Source organism: Palaemon carinicauda, chromosome 35 (genome assembly GCF_036898095.1).
Source record: "Palaemon carinicauda isolate YSFRI2023 chromosome 35, ASM3689809v2, whole genome shotgun sequence".
Lineage (NCBI taxonomy): Eukaryota > Metazoa > Arthropoda > Malacostraca > Decapoda > Palaemonidae > Palaemon > Palaemon carinicauda.
In genome coordinates this window covers 78,926,928-78,933,950 of record NC_090759.1, presented here as the reverse complement: position 1 = coordinate 78,933,950, position 7,023 = coordinate 78,926,928, and positions in this window count along the sequence as shown.

The window sequence follows — 7,023 nt, the reverse complement described above, 5'->3', positions numbered from 1 at the left end:
AGGGAGCAATAGAGCCAGTTCAAGACCTCGCCTCCCCAGGCTTTTACAATCGCCTGTTTCTGGTTCCCAAGAACTTGGGTGGATGGAGACCAGTCCTAGATGTCAGCTCTCTGAACGCCTTCGTGGAGAAAACAAAGTTCTCCATGGAGACGACTCAGTCAGTGCTGGCTGCAGTTCGTCCAGGAGACTGGATGGTTTCTCTCGACCTGCAGGATGCTTATTTTCACGTCCCCATTCATCCGTCTTCGAGGAGATATCTGAGGTTTGTGTTCCAGGGCAAGTGCTTCCAATTCAGGGCACTTTGCTTCGGTCTCAGCACAGCTCCCCAAGTTTTCACCAGACTTATGGCGAATGTGGCAGGCTGGTTACACCAGGAGGGGATAAAGGGTCTCCTTCTATCTAGACGACTGGCTGATCCGGTCACAGTCGAAAGAGAAATGTCTAGAGGACCTAATGAAAACTTATACGATCACTCAGGACCTGGGACTCATCGTCAACTGGGGGAAGTCTCAGACCGAGCCGAATCAGACTATTCTCTATTTGGGGATAGTTCTGAATTCAGTTCTTTTTCAGGCTTCTCCCTCCCAGAAGAGGCAGACCAGGTGCCTGGACAAAGTCAAAGACTTTTTGAGGAAGCAGGAATGCTCAGTGAAGGAGTGGATGAGTCTGCTGGGAACTATCCTCCCTGGAGCAGTTTGTCCCTTTGGGGAGACTGCACCTAAGGCCTCTGCAACACTTCCTCGCAAAGGTTTGGAACAGAAAGATCCAGGAGGACACTTTTTCTTTTCCCATTCCGACAAGAGATCAAGGATCTTTTAATGTGGTGGCTGGACCCAGCTCTGTTGGGAAAAGGGATCTCCTTGTTCAAGAAGAACCCCGACCTAGTGTTATTCTCAGACGCGTCCGAGTCAGGCTGGGGAGCAACACTAGGGAACAAAGAGGTCTCAGGTATTTGGGAAGGGAGTCAGGTCAGTTGGCATATCAACAAGAAGGAATTGATGGCCATTTTGTTAGGGCTCAAGGCCTTCAAAACCTCGGTGTCGGGAAAGACTCTGGAGATCAATTCCGACAACACCACAGCTCTCGCGTACATAAGGAAGCAAGGGGGAACTCACTCCCTCTCCCTGTTCTCAACTGTGAGAGAGCTTCTCCTCTGGGCGAACGAGAACGAGACCCAGCTGTTGACAAGGTTTGTTCAAGGGCAGAGAAACATCAGGGCAGACATGCTCAGCAGGAGGGGACAGGTCCTTCCTACAGAGTGGACTCTCAACCCGCATGTCTGTCGGAGCCTCTGGAAGTTGCGGGGCAGAACAGTAATAGACCTTTTCGCCTCCGGTCTAAACAAGAGGATCCCCAACTACTGCTCCCTAGTCCCGGACGAGGAAGCTGTTGCAGTGGACGCCTTCTTGATGGATTGGACGGGGCTGGACATGTATGCCTTTCCCCCGTTCAAGATCATCAATCTGGTTGTCAGGAAGTTCGCTCTCCTCGATTCGGGACGAATGACCCTAGTGGCTCCATTCTGGCCTGCGAGGGAATGGTTCACCGAAGTGGTAGGGTTACTGATGGACTTTCCAAGAAGACTCCCGGCAAGTCCAGATCTTCTCAGACAACCCCACTTCGAGAGATTTCACCAAAACCCCCTCGCTCTCAATCTGACTGCCTTCAGACTGTCGAGAAGCTCGTTAGATCTCGAGGCTTTTCGGCACAAGCGGCGAAAGCTATTGCCAGGGCAAGGAGGATCTCTTCACAAAGAGTCTACCAGTCAAAGTGGGAGACCTTTAGAGCTTGGTGCAGGAGGCGCAAGGTTTCCTCGTCCTCTACCTCTCTGAGCCAGATTGCAGACTTTCTTTTGTACCTCAGGCAGGATGCTAAGCTGGCTGTATCTACCATTAAAGGATACAGGAGCATGCTCTCAACCATCTTTAGGCATAGAGGATCTGAGTTATCTCAGAATAAGGACTTGCAGGACCTCATTAGGTCTTTTGAGACAACGGAGCAGGTGCACTTAAGACCCCCTTCTTGGAACCTGGATGTGGTGCTTAAGTTTTTGTGCTCCAGGAAGTTTGAGCTTATCTCGCAAGCTTCTCTGCGAGATGTGACTAAGAAAACCCTCTTCCTTTTGTCTCTAGCGACTGCCAGGAGGATCAGCGAGGTCCAGGCAATCGAGAAGCGTGTAGGCTTCACCCTAAATGGAGCGGTTTGTTCCTTGAGGTTCGACTTTCTCGCCAAGAATGAGAACCCTTCGAAACCCTGGCCTAGGACTTTTGTAGTCCCTAACCTCACGAATCTAGTAGGTCAGGAACAGGAAAGCCTCCTCTGCCCGGTTAGGGCTCTCAAGGCTTATTTGGCCCACACTAAGAGCGTGAGGGGTGCTTCCAACTCCTTATGGTGTTCAGTGAAGGATCCTCAAAAACCCCTGTCAAAGAATGCTTTGTCCTTTTTCCTGAGGGAAACTATTAGGGAAGCCCACCTCTTTTGTGAGGAAGAAAACTTCGCCCTGTTAAAAGTACGGGCTCACGAAGTAAGGGCCATTGCTGCTTCGCTGGCATACTGGAAAAATATGTCGGTTAAGCAGATCATGGACGCAACGTTCTGGAGGAGCAACTCTGTCTTTGCTTCTCATTACCTCAGAGAGGTAAGAGTGGACTATGACAAGTGTTATACCTTGGGCCCATACGTAGCTGCGGCTTCTGTATTAGGCAAAGGAGTTACTACCCCCACTCAACCTTAGTTTATGTACTTGTATATGGGTTTGTGTTTTTTATGGTTGTCTGAGGTCCTCGTCCTGTGGTACGGTTCCCTCAGTCCAGATAGATAGTTTATATCTATTTCTGCAAGGTTAGATGGTTAGCTTTAGTAAGGTTGCAGGTTTTTTTATATGGGAAGGTAGTTTTCTTAAGTCTAGTCAAGTTGTTGGTCCTACCCCTTTGACAGACTCGATTGAGTTGTTTGCAGCGTAGCAGGTCTACTCCTGGCTGAACACTCCTAAGGGAAAGCGACTCTAGAGGCAGTTACCTTTGAAGTCAGCTACCTTAGCAGGTAAGGAATCAAGGTGTTTGTTCTCCTACAACTCTTTTGTTGTTTCCCCAACTATGTTTTTTCTGTCTGTTTCCCTCCTCCAAATGTGTGAATCAGCTATATATATATAACTGCCAGGTAAGTTCTATTCATAAAAATGGAGTTTTTATGATAAAACAAAGTTTTATGAATACTTACCTGGCAGTTATATATATATTTTAAAGCCCACCCACCTCCCCTCAGGAGACAGGTCGGGCAAAGATAATCTGAGGAACAGAAAATGGGAATGATTCCAAGTACCACCTTGTAAGGGTTGTTAACCATCTAACCACACAACCACCACAAGGCGGTTGCCGCGATTTTCGATTAAATTCTGCCGCAGTCAGAGACTCAGCTATATATATATAACTGCCAGGTAAGTATTCATAAAACTTTGTTTTATCATAAAAACTCCATTTTTCGCTTGGCTCAAAATCCGTTTCTTGGGCTCGAGCCATGTCGTCCTGATGAAAGATCCCTTCAGCTGCTTCCACTGGTCACGATTGCTTGAAACGGATTTTTTTTTTCTTTTGTATTTTTTCCTATTTACATAATTATTAGCTGGCTTTATGTAGTCTACCAATTAATAGCTTCCAAGTATTTATCACAACTTGCTGGATGGACCTGGTGTGTTATAATAGCCAGTTAGCCCCCCCCCCTCTTCAGGTTCATCATATCTCCAAGATTACGTCCCCCCACAGGAGCGTTCAATTTATTTTAGTAATGTATAAACATTTTAGAATATTAAAGGTTTCTCATGAATGGCAGAAGTAAGGGACTGGGTAATTTGTTAGAAACTGACCATATATACAAAATTTCAGGGCCCAAGCTCCCTCTCCATCCAAGCTAGGACCAGGGAGGGTCAGGCAATAGCTGCTAATGACTCCACAGGTAGTCCTATAGGCTCTCCCAAACCCTCCCCCCCATTCCTTGCTCACAAGGATGGTGAGATTGCATACATCATTATAAACTATTGAGCTTGAGCGGGTCTTGAACACTGGTCCAAGAGATTGTCAGGCAGGGACGTTTCCAATAGGGGATTACGGTGGTTGATTATACTGCGCAGAATTCTTAACGCTTTATTATTATTATTGTTATTATTATTATTATTATTATTATTATTATTATTATTATTATTATTATTATCTTTTTTTTCTATTATTACTTGCCAAGCTATAACCCTAGTTGGAAAAGTATGATGCTATAAGCCCAAGGGCTCCAACAGGAAAAATAGCCCAATGAGAAAGGGAAATAATAAAATACTGTAAATAAACTACAAAAGAAGTAATTAACATTAAGATAAAATATATTAAGAACAGTTGCAACACTAAAATAAATCTTTCATATATAAACTAGAAAAACTTTACAAAACAAGATGAAGAGAAATAATTATTTAACCCTTTTACCCCCAAAGGACGTACTGGTACGTTTCACAAAACACATCCCTTTACCCCCATGGACGTACCTGTACGTCCTTGCAAAAAACTGCTATTTACAATTTTTTTTTTTAGTTTTTTGATAATTTATGGAGAAATTTCAGGCATTTTCCAAGAGAAGGAGACCAACCTGACCTCTCTATGATAAAAAATAAGACTGTTAGAGCAATTTGAAAAATATATACTGCGAAATGTGCTGGAATAAAAAATAACCCCCTGGTGGTTAAGGGTTGGAAAGTTCCAAATAGCCTGGGGGAAAAAGGGTTAATTGATAGGTACAGTACTGTAGTCATATGATACTTTCATTCACACCAGCTACATGAGCCATAAATTTTTTCAACTGGTTTCTTGCTTATTATGCATTTCTGATAATTTATTTTGGTGTAAACCAGAAATTTTTGGTATTTTCCCACCCCAAAACTGCAGTTTCCATCTGGGTTTTCTCAAATCTTTAGATGTGATGTTCATGAAACTCATAAAAGTGTGGTTTGTATTAATAATTTTCAGAAATGGTTAAAACTCAAGAAAAACCAGTGTAAATATATTGTTCATGTATTTTGCTAGAAATTAAAGTAAAGTATTTAATTACCACCTTCTATACCTTTTGATAAAACTCACGTAAATAGTCTTTCTATACTGAACTGTTTTCAGTATAGGCCCACAGTTTATGCATATTTTCAAATTCGCTTCATTTTCTTTGACTTTATTACTCAGGGGAACCAAAGAGATCTTAAAATGATCCAAGTGATGCTTTTAATGAAAGTTTGAAAATGGATATGAACAACATGTTGAACAATTTGTTAGATTCTATGTATAAACATACTGTATACAGTATTGTAGTCCAAATAGGAATTAGTCAAATATAGTACTGCGATAAAGTGGGTGCCGTATATATTTACTGGTTCACTACTTACTTTACTTTGATGGCTGCTTTTCCGGTTCCATACAGCAGGGGAACCCCACTCTCTACAGGACCTCCACTGTCGTTTTACCTTGTTCGTTCAGAGTATTTAACATTTCTTATCATATATTGTTCATTCACTGTTAAATCGTCACTGTCAAAAGACTCGTGAAATAAGAAGTCTTCAGGTTCCTCTTGAAATCCTTAATGTCTTCAATCATTTGAATGTTTCGTGGGAGCTTATTATATAGTCTCGGGGCCGCATATTTAAAGGATCTGGAGCCTAAAGTAGACATATATCTAGGTTCCAACAGTTTGAGGCCATCTGTAACTATTCTCGTGTCGACACGATTTGTTGGCTGCGCAATGTATAGCAATTGTCTTAAGTATTTTGGACGTCCGGTTCTGATAGCTTGGTGGGTTATTGTACATATTTTAAATTCAATTTTCGCTTTAATCGGCAGCCAGTGTAAATCTATTAATATGACTCCTCAGGTATTTTTATTACTGATTTGGTCCTTCCAAACAATTTTTTTTCCATGCAAGCTTTGTAGGAGATGCTCTGTTGTTGTTTTAAAAAACATTTACTTACCTAATGTTCCCTTAACAATGGAACTGTACCGCACGTGTATCACACACTCGTACACTGTAACGGTATTTCAGTTTTTTGTATACTGTATCATCGTTATCGCTCTCCCCTGGCACTGATAACCTGTTTAGGCCAGTATGTTTTTGAATCATTGCGTTTGAATTTTTATGCAGTTCTTCCTTTGAACGGGTGTATATATATATATATATATATATATATATATATATATATATATATATATATATACTCATGCTCCGTCCAAATGAAGTTAGTTGCATTCATCTCGCTTCTCAGTTATTACCTAACTGGCATGTCAGTACAGAACCTAACATCAGTGTGCAAGAGTAAGAAACAGACGGGTGAAGTCCCTTCCTTAACCCGATCTTTACAGACGCAGAAAAATAAGTAAAGTTAAGCGGGTTTGCCTAAGTTAGTACATTTCCCCTGTTTTCCCCACACCTCTAGTATACTGTCAACATCATTCATCATGGAATTACTGTACAGTTCAGACCTTGGGTTCTATTATTAAGGGAAGATGAAGTAAAATATTTTCTTTTATGTAAAAAAATAGCATTTCCACTATGGCAAAGAACGGGACTCTGTAAATAAAAATCCCTAGTTTTATCAACACAATACTGTAGATTGTAACATAACTTCATCACATTAGATACCAGTATTTACCAAGGTTTCAAATGTTTGGTCAACATGTCCTCCCCCCCCCAATTAAACAGTTACATAGCCCCACAATGGAAAATTGGTGCTGATGGTTGGGAGCAAACTTGAAAATTGATCAATTGTTGGGTTACAGCCTTATGTAACCTAATCTAACTTAAGGTGTTGGGTTCTTGCCTGGTCCCCCCCCCCTGTAACTTGATACAGTATATGGCATCATGAATAATTGGATGAAGTATTGGAAAGCATCTTGACATAACTTGCTGTACTTCAACATAACTTAGTAGAACTCTAGGTTGTGACGGTGACGAGAGAAAGGTTGTGACTCAAAGACAGGATGAAAGCAACTGAGTGAGTTTATTACA